Source organism: Papio anubis, chromosome 2 (assembly GCF_008728515.1).
Source record: "Papio anubis isolate 15944 chromosome 2, Panubis1.0, whole genome shotgun sequence".
In the NCBI taxonomy this organism is placed as follows: Eukaryota; Metazoa; Chordata; class Mammalia; order Primates; family Cercopithecidae; genus Papio; species Papio anubis.
Window position 1 is genome coordinate 104795803 of NC_044977.1, and position 22467 is coordinate 104818269.

Consider the following 22467-nt stretch of genomic DNA (forward strand, 5'->3'; position numbering starts at 1 on the left):
TCATCCTCTTCTCTCTTTATTCCATTTTAAGATTCTCCTTTACCTCTCAGTGTCTCCCTACCCCCCAGAGAGTAGAAACTATGAGAACTATGAAACTATCAGAAAATAAGAAAACTCATTTTTATAACCACCCACCCCTTAACCAGGCTCTAACAAGTTCAATAAAGTCAGGATTTATTTAGTTTATTTAATGTAAAAGCATGTATGAGAGAGAATGCAGAGAAATGATCATGCTTTTGTTAGGCTGGTGGAACTGAGAGAGCATTTTAAAATTTTCTTTTTATGTTTTGTTTTACAGCCTTTTTTAAAGGTAGAGTCAATTCTCAGACAGGATTTCACAGTAGTATCTGAAATCAGTCTCTGGGCATTTACATTGCATATAAGTAAGCAAGTTTATCTGGCATTAAGACAAGATAAAACATTTTTAGAAAAAAGTAAGAAAAGAGACCTTATTCTGTAGATATTCTAACTTCTTTTAAAGTTGCAATAATCATGTGGGTGAGAAAGAAGCCAAACATTCAGACACCTTCACATTCAGTGTGACTGTGTTGTTTTATTATCACTGGAGTAGGTCTGACTGTCAGACACAGAGCAAGCACACCGAAGTGTGCGATGGTGCTGGACACCCACACATTTTTCATTGTGAACCACAGTGAGTCGGAAGGGTCACACTTGGCAGAGTAGCAGAGGACCTACCTTGGCTAGGACTCAAGTTCACAGTGAGGCTTCATTTATTTCTTTTCTCCTGTTGTCAGTAATTCTGCAAAATGTTCCAGTTTTATGATATGGCTTTTAAGGGAATTAAATTTGAATAGCACAAAATTGTATAATTATCTTACAATTCCATTGCAATTATTAGCAGATCCAAGTCTGCCACATCATTATTAGGTAATAATGATGATGATGATAATAATGAGAGCTAACATCCATAGTCTGTTTACCATGCACCAAATACCATGCTAAGCAATTGGAAAGACGATTAGGCCTACTAGCCTGCTATCATGTGTGTTAGTTACTTAGCTTAAAAAAAAAAAAAAATCTAAGAATTTCAGGTCAACCACAGTTTGGGGGCAAATGAATCACATTTAGCTCCCAGAATACATAGCGGATGCATGGCTCCTAAGGCAGTGCTCACGTGCCCTCATGGCAACAATGGGCAGGAGCTGAATTTTGAGGTTCCCTTTAGACAGGGCATGTGCTTCCTAATTCACCACATCCCCACTGCTCCCTGTTGGGCTTATATCTAGCCCTCTTCATTCACTTACATAGTTTGCCTGTCTTCTATATGTTTGAGTTTTTAACCCCCAAACCTAGACAATATACCTGCAATTCAGGCATCTGCCACTAAATGGTACAATGCCAACAGGCAAACATAAGGCTAGCAAAAGACATTGGCAATCATATGGCCCAACAGTTTTCCCAACCTTTTTACGGGAGTCGAGTATTTCTTCTAACAAAATGTTACTCAAAGGTCCATTGTATTAGTCCGCTTTCACACTGCTGTAAAGAAATATCTGAGACAGGGTAATTTATAAAGGAAAGAGGTGTAATTGACTCACAGTTCCACATAGCTGGGGAGAGCTCAGGAAACTTACAATCATGGCAGAAAGTGAAGGGAAAGTAAAGACCTTTTCACATGGTGGTAGGAGAGAGAAGAACAAAGGAGGAACTTGCAAACACTTATGAAACCATCAGATCTCGTGACAACTCACTCACTATCATGAGAATAGCATGGGGGAACCACCCCCATGATCCAATCACCTTCCTCCCTCAACACAATGGGGATTACAGGTTCCCCCCTCAACACGCAGAGATTACAATTTGAGATGAGATTTGGGTGGGGACACAGAGTCAAACCATATCACCCATCTCTGAACACAAAAAAGAAGCTGTTTTGGCTGAGGATGGAGTTAACTCCCAAGAAGTACCCAACCTGCTTAGCCCTCCATCCTTCTCCCCAGCACCCCTTGACATTTCAGGGACGCTGGCAACAGAATTTAATCTCCTCATCCAAAGTAGAGGGCACAAACAAGTGAAGTCATCTATCCTCAGTCACACAGCTAGTTAATGGTAAAGAAACCAAATCTCTGATAAATAACTCAGTATTTGGCAGTTCCATCCACTAAAAATTTGTTACATTTGTAGAAAGTAAAAAATAATAGCAATGACTAATAATAATGACTATCCATCTACTTTTTTCGAAGACCTGTTGTTATTCCTTGTCATATACCAGCAGATATCTTTATTAGAAAAGTTTAAACTTAATAGTCAATTATAGAATTATAAAAATACGCAGTTTTATACTGATCTGAAAAGAACATTGAAAGTTTTTTTTTTTTGGTCTCACCTCTTCATTTTACAGACCAAGAAAATGAGGAAGTGCTTGAAACCAATTCCCCCTCTTAAATGTTCCAAGTTACCGTCCTGTTCAGTATATCAAGTACATACTGTTACATCTGGACTTCGTGGTCAGAAGCCAGAAATTTCTATTTTAACCAGTTACTCCATGAAAATCATGAACCGTTAAGATATAAATTAAAGTTGTGATTTCTTTTTATGATTCTCTTCCATTTTTGAAGCACATACTCTCAGCTGGGGATTCAAACATCTTTTTACTCCAGAAAGTGCATTTATAAACTTATGGGAAGATATTCCAGACTGAACTTTTTCAAGAGAACTCAAGTCAAACTATCTGTGCTAAAAGAGCTTTTATGTTAAAATTTCCAATTCATTGCATTGTATACCAATACTTTGATAAAATACAATAGAATCAAATTATTATACACAGGTACAGAAAGACAAACATGGCATGTTCTCACAAATATGTGGGATCTAAAAATCAAAACAACTGAACTCATGGTGATAGAGAACAGAACAAAGGTTGCCAGAGGCTGGGAATGGTAGTGGGGGTTGGGGTGGATGGTTAATGGGCACCAAATAATAGAAAGAATGAATAAGACCTAGTCTTTCATAGCACATCAGGGTGACTATAGTCAATACTCATTTAATTGTACATTTAAAAATAACTAGAAGAGAACAATTGGATTGTTTGTAATACAAGGATAAATATTTGAGGGGGTTAATACCCCATTTTCCATGATGTGATTATGTATTGCACACTTATATCAAAATATCTCACATACCCTCTAAATATATATACCTGCTATGTACCCACAAAATTAAATGTTAGAAAAATTTTTTTAATTATTAGACAAATGAATTTTTATTTTTATTTTTTAATTAAATTTTTTTTGAGATGGAGTCTCACTCTGTCAGCCAGGCTGGAGTTTAGTGATGCAATCTCGACTCACTGCAACCTCTGCCTCCCAGGTTCAAGCTGTTCTCCTGCCTCAGCCTCCTGAGTAGCTGGAATTACAGGTGCACACCACCACACCTGGCTAATTTTTGTATTTTTAGTAGAGATGAGCTTTTACCATGTTGACCAGGCTGGTCTCGAACTCATGACCTCAGGTTATCTGCCTGCCTTGGCCTCCCAAAGTGCTGGGATTACAGGCATGAGCCACTGCACCTAGCCAACAAATGAAATTTTAAAAGATAGAAAATACAAATTCATTTTATGATTAAACACAAAATTTCTTTATTAAGTTGCTATAACCATTTCTAAATGCCTGCTTCCTCTTCCTGTATTCACTCCATCTTGTACCAGTAACAAGTATTTCACAGACTAACCGGCTGCTTTAAAGAGTTCTGGGGCAAAGCACCACCCAGATTGTTGGTTTGGATACAGGGAAGTTTAATATGGCCACTCATGTAACTGGGTAATGCTTCCCATCATTTAACCCCAGCCCTAGACGGCCATTTTGAAAACGTGGTTGTAGTCCCCAAAGGTGTGGGGCCACAGTCATCGTATGGTTCATGGGAAAACAGAAATATGCAACCTTCCAATTGCACTACTCAGAAAAGAGTAGGGAAGGGTTCAGATCATACAGGGCTTGCAAAATGGATTAAGGAATTTGGGGACTTCATCCTAAAAACTGTTGAAAGTTGTTTAAAAAAAAAAAAAAAAAAAAAACTTGAGTCATATTAGGTTTTTTAAAGATAGGTCTGCCTGCAATGTGAAGCATGATTTGGAGGAAAACAAGACCCAGCAGGAAGCGCGTGCAATTGTTTAGGGAAAAGCTGATATGGCCTGAACTAAGGTAGTAGCAGTAAAGATGGAGATACAGCTTCAAGAGCAGCTTGGGAGGCTTGGTGGATATAGGTGATGAAGAGCAGGGAGGTGTCCACAGTGACACCCAGGTCTGGGTGTGAACTATTAGATGGCTAGGGGTGCTATTCCCTAGGATGGGAGGCCCAGGAAGAGGAGGCTGCTGGAAACAATGAGTTCAGCTCCTCACAAGCTGTGTTTGAGCTTTTCTGACCCTGTGCTGCTTGCTGCTCATGGTGGTCTCTCTTTTTTTTTTTTTTTTTGAGAGGGAGTCTTGCTCTGTCACCCAGGCTGGAGTGCAGTGGCGCGATCTCGGTTCACTGCAACCTCCTTCTCCTGGGTTCAAGCGATTCTCCTGCCTCAGCCTCCTGAGTAGCTGGGACTAAAGGCACATGCCACCACGCCCAGCTAATTTTTTGTATTTTTAGTAGAGACAGGGTTTCACCATGTTACCCAGGATGGTCTTGATCTCCTCCCGACCTCGTGATCCGCCAGCCTCAGCCTCCCAAAGTGCTGGGATTACATGCGTGAGCCACCGTGCCCGGCCTGGTGGTCTCTTACTGGATTGCCCTACCTGTAATGTTCACTCATCAAATCTCAACCATAAAAGCGCTAGGCAATCATAAAAGAGTTTATCAAGAACTTTGAAGAAATATGGGGAAAAAATTTATTAGGTAATATTAGGTAAAGTAATAAAAATGCAAATTATAAGAAAGTAAAGTTCTTTTCCTGTTAAATTGGCCAAAAAGAAATTTTTTTGTTAAAAGACCCAAAACTGCCAAGGGTGTGGGAAAGCTGGCACTCTCACACATTGCTGGTGGCGATGTAAAGTGGTACAAACGTTTTGGAAGAAATCTGGCAAAATGTATCAAGAACTATAAAAAAGTGTGTATCCTGTGACCCTGTAATTTCTCTTCTGGAAATCTATTCTACAGAAATAACTCAAAATGTGGGAAAAGACACTTCATACTCGAAGATATTTATCACAGCAGAAACTGGAAACAACCAAAATGATTAATAATAAGAGATTGGTGAAATAAATCATGATGTTTATTTGCTGACTTCTTATACACAATGAAATTTATGGCCATGAAAACTGTTCAGTAATGGAGAGGATTGCTTGTACTATAATGTTAAGTATATATGTATAATATATGTCTACTCTTATCCTAATTATAAAAATAATCTACATAAGAAAAAGACAAGGAAATTATAATAATTATTGGGCTAGGGTGGTGGGTCCACAGATAACTTCTAAAATCTTCTTTAATTAGTTTCCTCAAATTTATTATAAATAGTTAAAATGTATATGTAATGGAAACCATGGAGTATTATGCGGAAAAATGTTAAGTGAAAAAAGTAAAATAGAAAATGTCCGTTAGTTACAAATACATATGTATGTTTGACCAAGAATGAAAAGAACCATGGGTAAAAAGAAACAGTTGATTTGTCTGTGTGAAGGATTTTTGAAAATTCTTTATTGCAATTACAATATTGGTTGTGAAATAATATTCATTTCAGGTCATCTACCCAATCTTGAAAACCTGTCTCAGAGACTTCCTCTCCTCTTTTTTTAAGACTTTCCTCATCTTCTGACCAGACATTATTGCTTCTTTGAACCACCGTGATATTTGGTTTTAGTTGTTGTATGATGGTGATGCAATGGTTCTCAAACTTTAGTGCGCATTGAAACACGTAGAGGTGATTGCTGAGCCTCACCTCCAGAGTCTCTGATTCTGGAGATCCAGGGTAGGGTCCAATAATTTGCATTTCTAACAATTTCCCTAGTGATGCAGACATTGCTACTCTGGGGAGCATACTATGCAGTAGGATACTCACCCCCAGGACTAATGTCTATTATCTTCCTCCTTTAACTTTTGCCCGTGGTCAATTAGTCCAAGAGTAGAGATAATTAACCTAAAATGTACCATTCCAAATGTGTGTCCCTGGGCAGACAGCTGGTCCAAAAGTCCAAAGCTCCCAGACCAATCAGAGCCCTTTCCCATGATCTTTCAGAGACATTAAGATGTATGCCTGGAGCTGGGCGCAGCAACTCACGCCTATAATTCCAGCACTTGGGAGGCCGAGGTAGGTAGATCACTTGAGGCCAGAAGTTCAAGACCAGCCTGGCCAACATGGCGAAACTCCATCTCTACCAAAAATACAAAAATTACCCTGTAATCCCAGCTACTTGGGAGGCTGAGACACAAGAACCACTTGAACCCAGGAAGCAGAGGTTGCAGTGAACCAAGATTGGGCCACTGCCCTCCAGCCTGGGTGACAGTGCAAGACTCTGTCTCAAAAAAAAAAAAAAAAAAAAGAAAAGAAAAAGAAAGCTATATGCATGGAGCTGGCCACTTATGAGCCTTTCTGTAGTGGAATGAAGCCAGCAGGTAGAAAGAGACTCAGATAAAATACAGAGCCCCAAAGGTGTTTGTTTGAGCCTGTACCAATTTGGATTCTTTGAGATGAAAGTAGCAGATACTGAACTCAAACCATGAATAAAATAAAAATAAAATTCTAAGAAAATTAAATGCCTCACACAACCTGAAATAAACTGGGTTCCAGGGCTGTCTAATACAGCTACTGAAGGATGTCACCAAAGACCTGGGTTTTTTCCCATCACTCTGCCCTTAATTTGGATATTATGATTGGCTTAGTCTGTCAGTGGGGTAGAACATTAATGGACATGCGAGAGTTAGACAGGCAAAGACAGTGAGTATAACCAACACAGCCCCAAGCTGTGTTACGGAATCATTCACAAAGATCTCCATAGAATCCAGGGACTATCCTGGAAAATCTGTCATTCAACTCTTCACTTGATCCTACGACTCCTCTAGTATCTTTCCTTTTATTCTCTCGGTCTCTCCACTTTCATTGGGTTGCTGTTCATTGTCCTCAGAGTCCCAATATCAAAGTATACCTTGGAGTATCTCATTTTTTGCCACCAGTTTCCATTCACCCTTTAGTTAACCGCAACCCTATTCTCCTTCCCAGTCTTCAGCCCATGGCTTCAGCTGGGGTCCTATCCTTGGTTCAAAGATGGAGCATGTAACCTAGACCTAAGCTCGTCAGCACATCATCTTCTCTCCCCAACCAGTACAATGTTTGGTTGAGAAATGGGCACATGGCCTGGTTAGGGCTAGTGATGCATTATTAAGCTTTTGCCAATAATCCCAGGAAAGAACTGGGAAAGATATTCTGCCACACCAATCAGAGCCATTCAGAAATTCTCTATTTTCCATTAGACATGAGCCAGAGAGGTAGTGCAGTAGCTGCTAGGAATCATCTTGCAACCACAAGGGTAAAGCCTGTCTGAGAATGGCATCAACCCAGAAAGAGAAGACCTAGGTCCTGAGCCGCTAGCCCCTGGCCACTGGCCCCTGTTGTGCCTATCGATGCCTCTTTCTTTGTTTAAGTCGTACGGAGGCAGAATTTTCAGCATGTACAAAGACAAGAGTTACAACCGAGAAGTCCTTTTCCCCACCTCTCTTGTGGCAATTAGATAGTATGCTTTTTGAAAGCAGAGACTAGATCTTGCCTGCAGTTGCATTTCTCCACAGTCATATTGGTGCTCAGCACACAGTAGGCACTGAAGTAGAATTTCTTGGATGAACTTGTGGCGGACTCCAGAAGGCATTTCTAATCAGGCCCCAGAGCTTGGGGTAGCTAGGAGAACCTTTGTGCCTGCCCTAGGCAGTTACTGATGCAAGGCCAGGACTCTTCCTCTGGGTCATCATCAGAGATGCACAGGTTTTGGTAATGAGGGAAGCTCAGTGTGGGTTATCAATGAGTGTTAAACTTGAAGATTCCAGTTGCACCTATAGAGGCCAGGTTCACCCATCTGAATTCCCACACTCACCGAAAATAGGCCTTGAAAGGCGGCAGTTTTCACAAGAGCTATTTATTTGGCAGCTAAGCAGGAGGCCTTTCTTACATGTTTTGCGTAGGAGCTCAATATTAAACCCAAAGTCAAGGACCCCACGACTGCCATGCACCTTGTTTGCCAGACCCCTGTCAGGATTCCCACATTCCAATAGATCTTCATTTCTGGCAGAGCCTGGGGCTTAGAGCAGAGAGAGAATTCCTGGAACAACTTGAGTTTCCTCCAAGTCCACAGGACAATATCACATCCCTCTCCTTTGGGCTCTGGCCTAAGACTCCTGTAGCCCATGTGTAGGAGGCTCCGGGGGCCTCTCGATTCCCAACGTGTCTCTGACCCATCAGAAATGTTTGACATAGGGAACTTTACTTTCTAAGAACAAACTAGCCTGGAAAGGAGTGCTGGGGCTGTTCTTTCAGGGGAGAGATGTTTAACTGATTATTTTTTGAGAGAGAGGTTCATGCTTTGTCCTTGGACAGCATTGCAGCATTGCAGGGCCCTGGGTTGCTTTAATATTGACTCGGCTACCAACAGGTGAGTCAGCTTAATGATCTCAATGTAAGAACAGAGAAGATGAAAGAAGTGATTAACCTGCAGCAGTCTTGCTGGTTAATATTAGAGCTGACCAATTCCTCAGGCCCTCTATCTCCCAGTTCTGCAGACACCACTGTTAATAGGAGATCATCAGAATCTAGCTAAAAAGTATGCTCATCGCATCACCCTAAGTTACTCTGGAGACATTTAGACCCTTCATAACCTAGACCCTTGCCTCCCTCCAGCCCCATCTCTCATCATGATTCATCTCTCAGCTAACGTTCCAGTGATAACTGTTTTGGAGCTGATCACTTAAAGCAAGCTGCATCCCTCCTCTATGCCTTTGTTTATACTGTTCCTTTGCCCAGATTGTTTTTCAACCTGTATCCTATTCATATCTCTCTCTATCCAAAGCCCTCTCATCTTTCAAAGCCCAGCTCATATATCATCTTCTCTATCAATATCTCTATCTTTCTTCAACTGATCCCCTTCCCTACACCACCATAATCTTTCAGTTCTGAATGCTAATGGTAGCTTGAAGCTATATTGGTTATACTTACTGCCTTTGTCCATCTAACTCCTATACAACCTTTAATATTCAGTTCAGTTTTCACCTCCTCCAAGAAACCTACCCTGTTGCTCCCAGGCTTAGCTAGGAACCCCATCAAGGTTCATGCCGTGTGTGTGTGTGTGTGTGTGTGTGTGTGTGTGTGTGTGTGTGTGTTTGTCTTCCTCACTAAGCTGTGAGGACATCCATGGCAGGGACAGAGTCTCACAATTATGCATATCTCTGCAGAACCTAACAGAAGGTCTGCCACATAATGGGGATAACCCTTGGGAGCTCAACTGAGCCAAAAATCCTTGCCAGCTGGGACATCTTCTCAGAGATGACATATTTGTAGGGAGCAGTTACCTGTGGCCAACAAGGAGATGTTTATCCAGGACCCATTACCCAGTGCACTGCTTTATTCTGGAGATTAAAGAAAGCAAGCCTGAAGCCAGGCACAGTGTCTCACGCTTGTAATTCCAGCACTTTGGGAGGCCGAGGTGGGTAGATCACCTGAGGTCAGGAGTTTGAGACCGGCCTGACCAATAGGGTGAAATCCCATCTCTATTAAAAATACAAAAATTAGCCAGGCATGGTGGTGCGTGCCTATAATCCCAGCTACTCAGGAGGCTGAGACAGAAGAATTGCTTGAACCCGGGAGGCAGAGGTTACAGTGAGCCGAGATTGCGCCACTGCACTCCAGCCTGGGTGACAGAGTCATACTTTGTCTCAGAAAAAAAAAAAAGAAAAAGAAAAGAAAGAAAAGAAAAGAAAACAAGCCTGGGCAACATGGTGAAACCCCTTCTTTACTAAAAATAAATAAAATTAGCCAGCCAAGTGTGGTGGTGTGCGCCTGTGGTCCCAGCTACTCCAGAGGCTGAGGTGGGAGGATCTCTTGAGCCTGGGAGGTGGAGGTTGCAGTGAGCCGAGATTGCACCACTGTACTCTAGCCTGGGCGACAGAGAAGACCCTGTCTCAAAAATATTAAAAATAAAAATAAAGAAAGCAGAACCAGTCAACCTGACACAGCCAAAAACTGAGCAGGTGTCTCCCTGGTGTCAACGGAGACTGTCCCATCTGCTTTCAAAAATTCAGATACAGTAACAGACACTGAACAAGGCACTTGATGTGGTGTAGAAGACACATAATTATAAATAAGGCATTGTTCTGTCCCCAAGGTCCCCTCGTGGCAGACACAAATGAGTGCAGTACACAAGTCCCATGGATGAGCTTGAAACATCAGCTTTGCCTGGAAGAGTTGAGAGAAGCCTCACAGAAGAAGCAATATTTGACCTGGGCCCTCGAGGATGAGAAAGAATCTACTAGGCAAATATGGGAACTAGGGGAGGATAATCTAGGCTGAGGGACCCGTCCGTGCAAAGGCTCACAGACTGGTATGGACATGGCATGTCTGGGGGATGGCACATATCTAGCTGGTAGGTGTCAGAGGCTTCGTGGAAGGTGAAGGAAGAAACAAGGGCAGAAGTGGAGCTTGGGACCTGCTTGTGGGGAGCCTTGAGCATTGTGCTAAAAGATGAGGCTCTTACTTGACAAGCACTGGGGAGCCTTGAATGTTTCTAAGCATAAGAATAAAAAAAACTGGCAGCAGTGCTCAGGACAGACAAGAGGGGCAAGGAGGCGTAACAGAGAGTATTGCTATAGTTGGTGAGGATGATAAGGATCAGGACAGGGTGCTGTGCTAGAGCAGAGGACAGCGCATGGCTTGAGAGATGTTGTGGGGGCGGAACTGCAAGGAGCCAAGCCTGTTCAGCATCCCAAATCCTTCCAGCACTACCCACATGGCCCCTATTCCCCAGCTCCCCAGCACATCCTTCTTCCCTCCTTGGCTGTTAAACCCTAAGGCAAGGAGATTCCAAATGCTGACTACATCTTCCTTGGCCCATCTCAGCTTTGGCAAATAAATTGGTGCCATTCCCCAGAAAGCTTTTCTTGAACTTCATAAAGTTAGCAAAGAGGAGAAGTGTTAACAGTATGATCTGTTGAGTACCAAATTCTAATCCCAGCCCTAACACTAACCCAGCTTTTTCACTCCCTGAAGTCCTGCCAAAATCAAAAGAGAAGGTCTGTGCCAGACACAAGTAATTTCAGCTGAACAAGCACTCCGAGGGTCACAGAGTGCTGTTATGCTCGAAAAATGTTCTGCTGCTTCAGAACTGGCTTTGGGCTGCTGGTGGTGGCGCATGTGGATGACACAGTCAAAGGAGCTTGGAAAGTATTTTTCTTTGGTGAACAAATATTTCAGTGTTGATGCTGAATTAAATCAGAAGCTCCAAGAATACAGGTGTCATTCATTTATTAAAAGAATGGAAGAAGAGAGAAGGCATGATTCTGGACGGGCCCCTTCTAATGAGAATCAAAACTGATTCATCCCCAGCAGCTAGAGAAAAGCCAAGGTTTGGGGGAGACAGGCAACACACATTCTTCAATGCTTATTATGCATCTAATTCTTTTAAAACACTATTGTTGGCGGGGCGTGGTGGCCTACGCCTGTAATCCCAGCACTTGGGAGGCCAAGGCGGGCAGATCTCTTGAGGCCAGGAGTTTGAGACCTGCCTGGCCAACGTGGTGAAGCCTTGTTTCTACTAAAAACACAAAAATTAGTCGGGCATGGTGGCTCATATCTGTAATCCGAGCTACAAAGGAGACTGAGGCAGGGGAATCACTTGAACCCAGGAGGCAGAGGCTGCAGTGAGCCAAGGTCACACCATTGCACTCCAGTGTGGGCAACAGAGTGAGACTCTGTCTCAAAAAAAAAAAAAAAAAAAGAAAGAAAATTCATTAAATTCCCAAACATTTTCAATAAAGCAGCTGGTATTATGCCCATTTCCTAGATGATGAAGCTGAGGTATAGAAAGATAGTCATATGCCCAATGGAATGTATAAGCAAACTTTGCTCTAGTGATATTCAGACTGTATAACAACATTCTTATTTTGAGAAGCCAGAGGAAAAAAATGATGTTGATTCCTGTACATTTGTATGGGACTGCAGTTTTCCAAGCACACTCACATGCATTATTCTCACATCATACTCAGAATGGCTGTGTGAGGAGAATAGTAATATTCCCATTGCAGAGATGGAAGAATTGAGAGTCAGGGAGAAGAAGGGATTTGGCAGCCAGAAACAAGATTTGAACATCAAACTGAGTCCAGACCAAGTTCCTTTTCCACAGAAGGCGGCTCTATTTTTATATGTAAACAAAGCCTTCTATAGCGTTTGATAAGAAAGAGAAGGGCATTCTCAGGGGAGAGGGGACCACAAAAAAAAAGGTCTTTGGGGAGAACTTAAGGTGTATGGTAAAGAGTCTGAAGTCCACACAGCCAGGTTACACTGACACACAATGGTGTCATCGTCACATGCCAACCTGGGAGCCATATCACCTGGATTTGAACCCAGATTCTGCCTTTTAGCACTCATGCCTCGGTTTCCCCTTCTGTAAGTGGTGCTAATCATAGTACCTGTGCCTCCTTCATAGAGAATGTTGTGGAGAGTTAACATAAGAAAAGTACTTAGAAGAGGGCCTATTATTTAAGATAAATAAGCTTAATGAAGGTTTGCTATCACTACTATCATTATTACTACTAACTCTTCCACTAGAGGTCCTGAAAATGGGGCTGGGTTGACAAGGAAGGCCTTAGAATCTCAGGTTACAAAGTTTGAACCCAAAGGAACAAAAGTAAGAGAAGGCCAATTTTAGTTGAAACAGGATAAAGGTGTTTAGGACAATGAAACCAGTAGGAGTACGTAGGCCTCCCCTAACACGTCTCCCCATCTGGATTACGGTCCCAGCTAAGGGCTTCCTCCATCATCACACTCACCGCAAGACACTGTAGGTGCTTGTTAATTACCTGCCTCCCCAGCAGGACCATGTCTGTGTTATGGGTGCATCTAGTGTCTAGTGCAGTGTCTGGCACTAAGTGCTCCACAAATGCTCTTCTGATGAATGAAGGCATAGATGAATGGAGTAGAATGATAGTTTAGAAAAGGAAAAGTCTATAGAGAGACCAGCCCAGGGGCAGGCTCTGGGCTAGGATGAAGGCAGACAGAGTGACAGAAAAGTAAGAAATGCAAGAGGCATTTGGAAGAAAGGACAAATAGGAATTTATGAATGACAGACTATGGGAGTTAACGGGAAAGGAAGAGTCGTTAACTGCAAGCCTGGGCTCCTGGATGCTGGCAGTGGACCTATTAAAGATGAGAAGAAAGAAAGAAGTTGGTTTGAGGGAGAAGATTTGCCCTTGACTTTACCCTTGTTGAGCTTTATAGAAGTTACTGGTAGTAGCTCACTTCTGTAATCCCAGCACTTTGGGAGGCCGAGGCGGGTGGATCAGTTGAGGTCAGGAGTTCAAGATCAGCCTGACCAACATGGTGAAATCCCATCTCTACTAAAAATACAAAAATTAGCCAGCTGTGGTGGTGGGGGCCTGTAATCCCAGCTACTTGGGAGGTTGAGACAGGAGAATCGCTTGAACCCCGGAGGCAGAGGTTGCGGTGAGCTGAGATCACGCCATTGCACTCAGCCTAGGAGACAGAGTAAGACTCTGTCTCAGGAAAAAAAAAAAGTTACTGGTGGTAAATGGGGTAACACAGGGCAGCGTTGGGTGACAGGTGTTGGCTGGAGATGGAGAGTTGAGGAGAACCGATTTGGTAACCTCAAGGAATATCTCTTTTTCTGGAAAAAGGGTAAGAACCAGGATAGTGGTGGGGCTGATCAGTCAGAACTATGGAGGAGCCCTAGGGCAGACAGGCTGAAATAAAACACAAGTGAGAGGAGGGAATATTCACCAGGTGTCTTAAAAAAAGAAGGGCAACTCTTAGCCCTTAGGACCATTTGCTCCCTTTTTCCTTTCTTCGTCAATCCACCCTTTGCTCAAGACTTGCCAATGGAAGAATTGAAACAGAAAGGAAGGCCATTTTATATCGGAAAGCCGATTGAGCTTAAAGTGAAGGGTAAGAAGAAGGGCAAGCCATTTCAGTTTTTGTTGCTGTTGTTGTTGTTGGTTTGTTTAGTTTTCTGGAACCATTTTATAATAATCATGGTGATCATGAACCCCTAACTCCTCCTTTCTGAGTTTCTGCAGGAAAACGACAACTGTTGGGTTCTCAGGAGGAAGAAACAGGATCATTTCTGCACTTTTCTGCTTCCTGCTGGTAGGTGGGAAATCAGGGAAAAGAAAACTAATGCTCATTCACACTGTGGCACAATGGAAAGAAAATTGCCTTGGAGTCGAATAATCTTAGGTATGCTCTGCAAGGAATGGGCTGACTCTGCACCTTTCTGGGCTGGTTCCCTCAAACACTGCTGATAATGATTCTGACCTCAGGAGACGGTTATGATGACTGGATAATGGGGTTAAGTACTTTGCACAATGCAGGTGCTCCAGGCACACCAGCTCCTGGTAATTCTTGCGGTTTCTCACAGGAACCTCACAGGCCTCTGCTGTCTGCAAGCTTCAGAGGAGCCACAGAAGACAGGCAGGCTAGGAGTTCATCCCGAAGGGAGCTTTCAGACTCATGGTTTCAAAGAATTTTCACTTTATTACACATTTGTTCAGGCTTCAGTCTGATTTGACTAAAATGTAAAGGCAGGGTCGGGCACGGTAGCTCCTGCCTGTAATCCCAACACTTTGGGAGGCCAAGGCGGGCAGATCACTTGAGTCCAGGAGTTCGAGACCAGCCTGGCCAACATGGCAAAACCCTGTCTCTACTAAAAGTACAAAAATTAACCAGGTATGGTGGCGCAGGCGTGTAATCCCAGCTACTCAGGAAGCTGAGGGAGGAGAATTGCTTGAACCTGGGAGGCAGAGGTTGCAGTGAGCTGAGATTGTGCCACTGCACTCTAGCCTGGGCAACAGAACGAGACTCTGTCCCAAAAAAATAAAAAATAAAAAATACATAAAGACAACCTCACATATTTGGGGTGGCCAGGGCAGCCTGGCTTCCTAAGCTAATCACAATGTACAGGTTCAAGTTTAACCTCATCTCCAAACAAAATGTCTATTTCTTGACAAAAGAAGGCTCAGAAAGACTAAACTGTCTACCTCATCAGTGGTGTACTCATTTGGAAGCGATCCAAGCATGTTGGAGTCTAGGCCAGCCAAAAGTACCCCAGCCACTTTTGGAGAGCGCAGGCGGAAGTGAGGGCTCTGATTTTCATGTTAAATCCTCATTTGGCCTCGGAAATGTTAAAAATAAACTTTCACCTGCATCTGATTTTCCTCTTTGTTATTGCAGCCATTGTCTGTTTGAACAAAGAGGTAGCAAGAGCCTCTTTGAGCAGTTCATAGAGTTCAAGCCAGAGCCCAAATTGGAGGGACACAGATGTTAATGAACAAGAGGACCAGCAAGAGTGCCACTGGGAATTAAAAACTCCCCTAGGATTTTCAGGTCCCTGATGGCAGGCAGGGAAATTACAGGCCCCATTTTTCTCTGCCAGCAGCCCCCACCTGGCTTTCAGAAGGACTTGGGAGCTGCCTGTGGATTTCCCCCTAAGCAACTTGATATTAAATTGAAATCTAGATAATTCAGCCCCCCATTACCCCAGCTCTTCTCTCTCGTTTGCTTGTGTTTGGAGGCTCCATCAGATGTGAGTGGGGTGGGGTTTCCAATAGAATACGAAAAGCACAAACTAGGCACTACAGAATGTGTTGTTGAGTTTAGAGGCAGTGTGTCATTGTAAAAAGATCCTGGGTTTAAGAGCTAGATAAATCTGCCGGGTGCGGCGGCTCACGCCTGTAATCCCAGCATTATGGGAGGCTGAGGTGGGCAGATCTCGAGGTCACGAGATTGAGAGATCATCCTGGCTAACACGGTGAAACCCCATCTCTACTGAAAATACAAAAAAAAAATTAGCTGGGTGTGGTGGCGGGTGCCTGTAGTCCCAGCTACTTGGGAGGCTGAGGCAAGAGAACGACGTGAACCCGGGAGGCGGAGCTTGCAGTGATCCGAGATTGCACCACTGCACTCCATCCTGGGTGACAGAGCAAGACTCCGTCTCCAAAAAAAAAAAGCTAGATAAATCTGAGTTCAAATTCATTACTTTTCAGCTGTGTGACCTTGGGCAAGTCACTCGACTCTCTGAGTGTCAGTTTACTTCTCTATAAAATGGGCATTAAAATACTGTACTAATTAAGGTGATGATAGCTGCTATAATAAACAAACACCCTCAAAAACATCAATTGCCTCTAATATTATGGAAGTTTATTTCTTGTTCACATAAAGTTGAAAACAGGTGTTCCTAATCTATGTATGATCCACTCTCCTCTAAGAGGGAATTTAGGTGGCTGGGCTCCACCAAGGTCATTAACATGGACATCAGTCCAAAGGTGAGGGGAAGATGATGGAGGACTGTGGCAAGTGAAAGAGTTTTATGCCAGGCCTAGAAGTGTCACACACCACTTCCACTCACATGCCAGTGTCTGGAACAGTCCTACAGCTGTAGTAATTGCAAAAAAAAACACTGAGAAATGAGATCCAGCTGTATAACAAAGAAGAAAAGGAAACAAAATTAGTAAACATCTAGCTAGTCTTTGCCACATCCACCAACTTTTCAGGGAGATAATAGGCTTAAATAAAACAGTGACAATGAGGCCAGGCAGTGGCTCATGCCTGTAATCCCAGCACTTTGGGAGGCTGACGTGAGAGGATCCCTTGAACCCAGGAGTTCAAGACCAGCCTGGGAAACATGGTAAAACACTGCCTCTGCTAAAAAAATAATAATAATAATAAATTACCCAGGCGTGGTGGTGCACACCTGTAGTCCCAGCTACTCGGGAGGCTGAGGCTAGAGGATCGCTTGAGTCTGGGGGGTCAAGACTGCAGTGAGCTGTGATCATGCCACTGCACTCTAGTGTGGATGACAAAGAAGACCCTGTCTCCAAAATAAGTACATAAATAAATAAAAATAAAATGATGACTGTGAAACAGTACAGTTTTCAACAAATGTTGGTTACTTGCTTCTTTCTTTTCCCCATGGCCAATCATTTGCCAGAAGCAATGAGGGAATGCTTTACTTGTAATAATACAGATAAGAGGGGCCTGCCGACAAGCTTCTCAACCCCTTCACCCCACAGCCATCACCCACTCGACTCTGAGCCTCAGTTTACTTTTCTATAAAAATGGGCATAAAAATACTATACTGATTAAGGTGATGATAGCTGTTGTAATAACACCCAATAGTTCCCCACTGCCAAAGAGGAGGACACTGGCATTCTGTGGGTGATCCTTCCTCTGGTGATCCGCAGCCACTCACAATATCTGCAGCTTCACCAACTCCCAGCCCTTCCACAAAATCAGAGGGTTCAGGAATTAATCCTAAAGTCAGAAAACCACCATTTAGTAATAACTGACACAAGTTACATTTGGGGTTTTTTGGGGTTTTTTTTGTTTGTGACAGTCTCGCTCTGTCGCCCAGGCTGGAGTACAGTAACGTGATCTCTGCTCACTGCAACCTCCACCTCCCAGGTTCAAGTGATTCTCCTGCCTCACTCAGCCTCCCAAGTAGCTGGGATTACAGGCGCCCACCACCATGCCTGGCTAATCTGTGTATTTTTAGCAGAGACGGGGTTTCATCATGATGGCCAGGCTGGTTTGGAACGCCTGACCTCAACAGTTCCGCCCTCCTCAGCCTCCCAAAGTGCTGAGATTACAGGCATAAGCCACTGCGCCCAGCCACAAGTTACATTTGACTGTCAATGTGTTTCTATTTAAATTTATTTTTATTGCCTTTAGGTGGGTCGCATGGTCTCCTGTTGGCACAGTCGCCACCACTCCCTTCTGTGTTACATCTGGCTTGCTTCCTTCATCTACCAGCCTGGCTCTTGGAAACCTTTGGGTTTGATCCCCCAAGACCTCCTGAAGGCTCCCTCGGTTTCCACGCAGGGCTTCCATACTCAACCCCATGACCTCTGTCTTGCCCCCCCGTTAGCCACGAGGATCCACGACTTTGCCGGTAGCCTGAGCACACAGTGGCTCTGCTTTCTCTTTCTGCACATGCGCGAATGTTGAGCCCGCCCTCCGCCAAGCACTGCCTTGTCCTCACTCCAGTGTTAGTTTCGTTATTCTCGTGTGTGTGCATCTGGGAGACAGGGTTAACAAGCAATATCCTATGGAAAGTTGTGGTTTCACAGCATATGGGTAGATGGGTTTCACCAACTTTTAGAGTTGATCTTTATACAGTGTTGCACATTAGCATTTATACATTGTTTCCGAGGAGAATATGTCCAAATTCCAAACAACTGAATTCTGAATTAATCTGATGACCCAATCCCTTTATAACTTGAGAAGTCTGCCCTTGTGTGGTCCTTGATGGGACTTCAGAGCTGCAAGCATCCCTTGGTTAGGAGGCAGGATCGAAGTCCTAGTGTGGTGAAAAGCTCATGGACTTTGGAGATATACAGACTTAGATTTAAATCCTGACTCCACCACCTGTGTAATACCTGTGTGACTTTGAGCAAGTTACCTAAACTCTGTGAAGTATATTTCTTTATCTGTAAAATGAGAAGATAATCTTTCTTAAAGTGTTGATATAAGATTCAACGAAAGTGTATGCCTTCAGCTCTCAGAGTGGCTAGGACATAATAGACACTCATAAATAATTATTATATTTGTTATAAGGAAGACAGGACAATCGATAAATAATATTTGTTAAATTTTTAAAATAACTCTTGTTTACGTACAAGTTCAACATAAAAGTAATACTTTTTTTGTTTGTTTGTTTGTTTTGTTTTGTTTTTTTGAGACCGAATTTTGTTCTATCGCTCAGGCTGGAGTGCAGTGGCGCAACCTCCACCATCCAGGTTCAAGCGATTCTCATGCCTCAGCCTCCCTAGTAGCTGGGACTACACGCACGCACTGCCATACTCAGCTAATTTTTGTATTTGTAGTAGAGATGGGGTTTCACCATGTTGACCAGGCTGGTCTCGAGCTCCTGACCTCAAGTGATCCGCCCGCCTCAGCCTCCCAAAGTGCTGGGATTACAGGCATGAGCCACCGCACCCGGCCAAAAGTAACAATTTGTATTATGGGAAACTAGGGGAAAGAAGAAACTTGAGGAAACTAGAAATCAACCAATATTTTTCCTCAGTGAAAACCTTTATTAACATTTTGGCATTTTTTTCCTTCCAATGTTTTACTACGTATATGTAGTTTACACAGTTGGGATTAGGCTAGATATAATGCTGGACATAATCCAATATTTTTCACTTAAAACATAATTTGTCTCCGTAAAAATTCTTTACAAATGCTAGTTCTAAAGAACTTAAAATTTAAAGGAATTTTTAAACTTCAGTAATTTAATTATCCATTTCTTAAATGCTGAACATTTTGCTTACTTCCATGTTGTTGTTTTTTTTTTTGCTCTCATAAAAAATGCTTTCAAATAAAATCTTCAAAATTATATTTTATCTATATTTGTGTTTATTTACTTAAGATGGTTTCTTAGGAGTTTTGCCAAGTAAAGGGCGTGTACATTTTTAATCCTCTTGCAACACTCAGCCGGGCAGCCCGTCAGAAATGCTACGGCAGCCAAGGCACGGTGGCTCACGCCTATAATCCCAGCACTTTGGGAGGCCGAGACAGGCAGATCACGAGGTCAGGAGTTTGAGACCAGCCTGGCCAACATGGTGAAACCCCGTCTCTACTGAAAATACAAAAATTAGCCGGGTGTGGTGGCAGGTCCCTGTAATCCCAGCTACTCGGGAGGCTGAGGCAGGAGAATCGCTTGAACCAGGAGGCGGAGCTTGCAGTGAGCCGAGATCGTGCCACTGCACTCCAGCCTGGGTGACAGAGCAAGACTCCATCTCAAAAAAAAAAAAAAAAGAGAGAGAGAGAAGAAAGAAAGAAAGAAAGAAAGAAAGAAAGAAAGAAAGAAAGAAAGGAAGGAAGGAAGGAAGGAAGGAAGGAAGGAAGGAAGGAAGGAAGGAAAAAGAGAGAGAGAAAGAGAGAAAGAAAGAGAGAGAGAAATGTTATAGCAACTTCTACTCCGAGATGGTTTAAAATTCATGTTATTGCCTTCCTGCTCACTCCCATGAGGAGTCCAAGACAGGACTACATTGCCAGAGTGTTCTGCTCTGTTACCTGGGAGAATGGACAATGTTTGAGAGCCGTTCAGTGTGCACTTCCTAACAGTGCCCCAGTTTCCTTTTAGTGAACCGTCTCTGCCCCTTGTGTAGTCTTGATGGGGCTTCAGAGTTGCAAAGGTCCCTTGGGTCGGAGAGAGGATGACAAGCAGTGTGACCGGCGGAGAAGCCAGCAGCAGGAACACCAGCATCCAGCAAGGTTCGGCCCCAGCTGCCAGGCGGAGAAAGGGCAGGCCCTGTGCTCTGCACTCCTGGAGCAGGGCCTGGGACCCCTCTATGCAGAAGACTCACCCTCAGCCTGAAGGCCTTTCTCTGCCGTGGAGCGAGCCAGCGCTGGAGCCTTGGATAATCCCTTGGTCCTCCCTTTCTTCCCTTAATCTCAAATCCAGCACGGAGAAGGCACTTCACTCCAGAGAAGGTGACCAGCGCATGTCTGTCGAAATGGCCACGGAGGGTAACCGACAAGGCTTTAAGATGCGCCGCATAACTATCTCCTTTGGCTTTATTTCCCAAAAAAGCCCTGGGAAAAATCACCTGGGATGAGGCTGGAGCGATCCTTTCTTATGCTGGACTCATCCTGCCATCTAGTGGTGGAAGAAGGGAGATGGGAAGGGACAGGACACCTGGCAGGGGGCGGTTAGAGCATGATGAACCTGCAGTCCAGGAGGCCAAGGTCAGACACCAGGAACCGCCCAGGAGGCACCTCAGAACTTTGGGAGGCATATGAAGGAGGCAAGGGGAGGAATTATGCTCAAGAATAATTATAGCTGTTTCTTGGTTGGGCGCGGTGGCTCACGCCTTTAATCCCAATACTTTGGGAGGCCGAGGCGGGCTGATCACCTGAGGTCGGGAGTTTGAAACCAACCTGACCAACATGGAGAAATCCCGTCTCCACTAAAAATACAAAATTAGCTGGGCGTGGCAGCACGCGCCTGCAAGCCCACCTACTCGGGAGGCTGAGACAGGAGAGAATCTCTTGAACTCGGGAGGCGGAGGTTGCGGTGAGCCGAGATCGCGCCATTGCACTCCAGCCTAGGCAATAAGAGCCTCAAAAAAAAAAAAAAAAAAAAAAAGAGAGAGAGAGAAAATAATTACAGCTGTTTCTTGAGCACTTACTACCTGGCAAAGACTATACAAACTGCCTCTCATGCTTTCAATCTTTTAGTCCTCCCAGCAGTCCCCAGTGAGGATGGGGAGACCAAGCTCAGAAATCAAGTAACTTGACCAAGTTCACACAACTTGTCAGTGGCAGAGGCAATCAAATCTAGGATTATCTGACTTTGTAGCTTGGATTTCTAGGGTCATTCCTGGAATTACAGGGAGAGATCTGCATCCTTTTATTCCATCGCCCACACCCCCAACCCTAATCTACTCTTGGACAACAGAGGGTGCTCTTGTTCACTGAGATGCACGGCCCCATTTCCACCTTCTGTGCCTCTCTTGGGTCTCCAGGTCTCTACCCTGAACAACTGCAAAGGGAATCCTTTCCTTCCCTTGGCCTGGAGACTGTTGGGTAGGAATGGGAGAGGATAGTGGTGGAATCTTTTGTCCACTATTATTAAATATTAAAATGTCAACAAATATTAAATGTCTCAGACTAATTGGAAGTTCTTTTCTCTTCTTTGTTATGTGAGATTGAGGTGCCTAAAGTGCACAGTCTCATTTCAGATCAGCCACTGTAAAGTCTGGTTCTAAATCCTGGAAGGACTTCTCATGCTTTCCAGAAACAATTGTTGGGACTGATCCATGGCTATGCAGCCCTGGCCTGTCTCAGTCTTCTTTTTTTCTTTTCTTTCTTCCCTTTTTTTTTTTTTTTTTTTAAGAGACAGGGTAGGCGGGGCATGGTGGCTCATGCCTGTAATCCCAACACTTTGGGAGACTGAGGCAGGCAGATCGCTTGAGGCCAGAAGTTTGAGACCAGGCTGGGCAACATAGCTAGACCCTGTCCCTACAAAAATACAAAAAGAATTAGCCAGGCATGGTACTGTGTGCCTGTAGTCCCAGCTACTCAGGAGGTGGAGGCAGGAGGATCGCTTGAGCTCAGAAGTTTTAGGCTATAGTGAGCCGTGACTGCACCACTGCACTCCAGCCTGGGTGACAGTGTTAGACCCTGTCTCAAAAAAAAAAAAAAGAGAGGGAGAGAGAGAAGGAAGGTCTCACTCTGTCTGGAATGCAGTGGCATGATCACAGGTCACTGAAGCCTCAAACTTCTGGGCTCAAGCGATTCCTCTGCCTCAT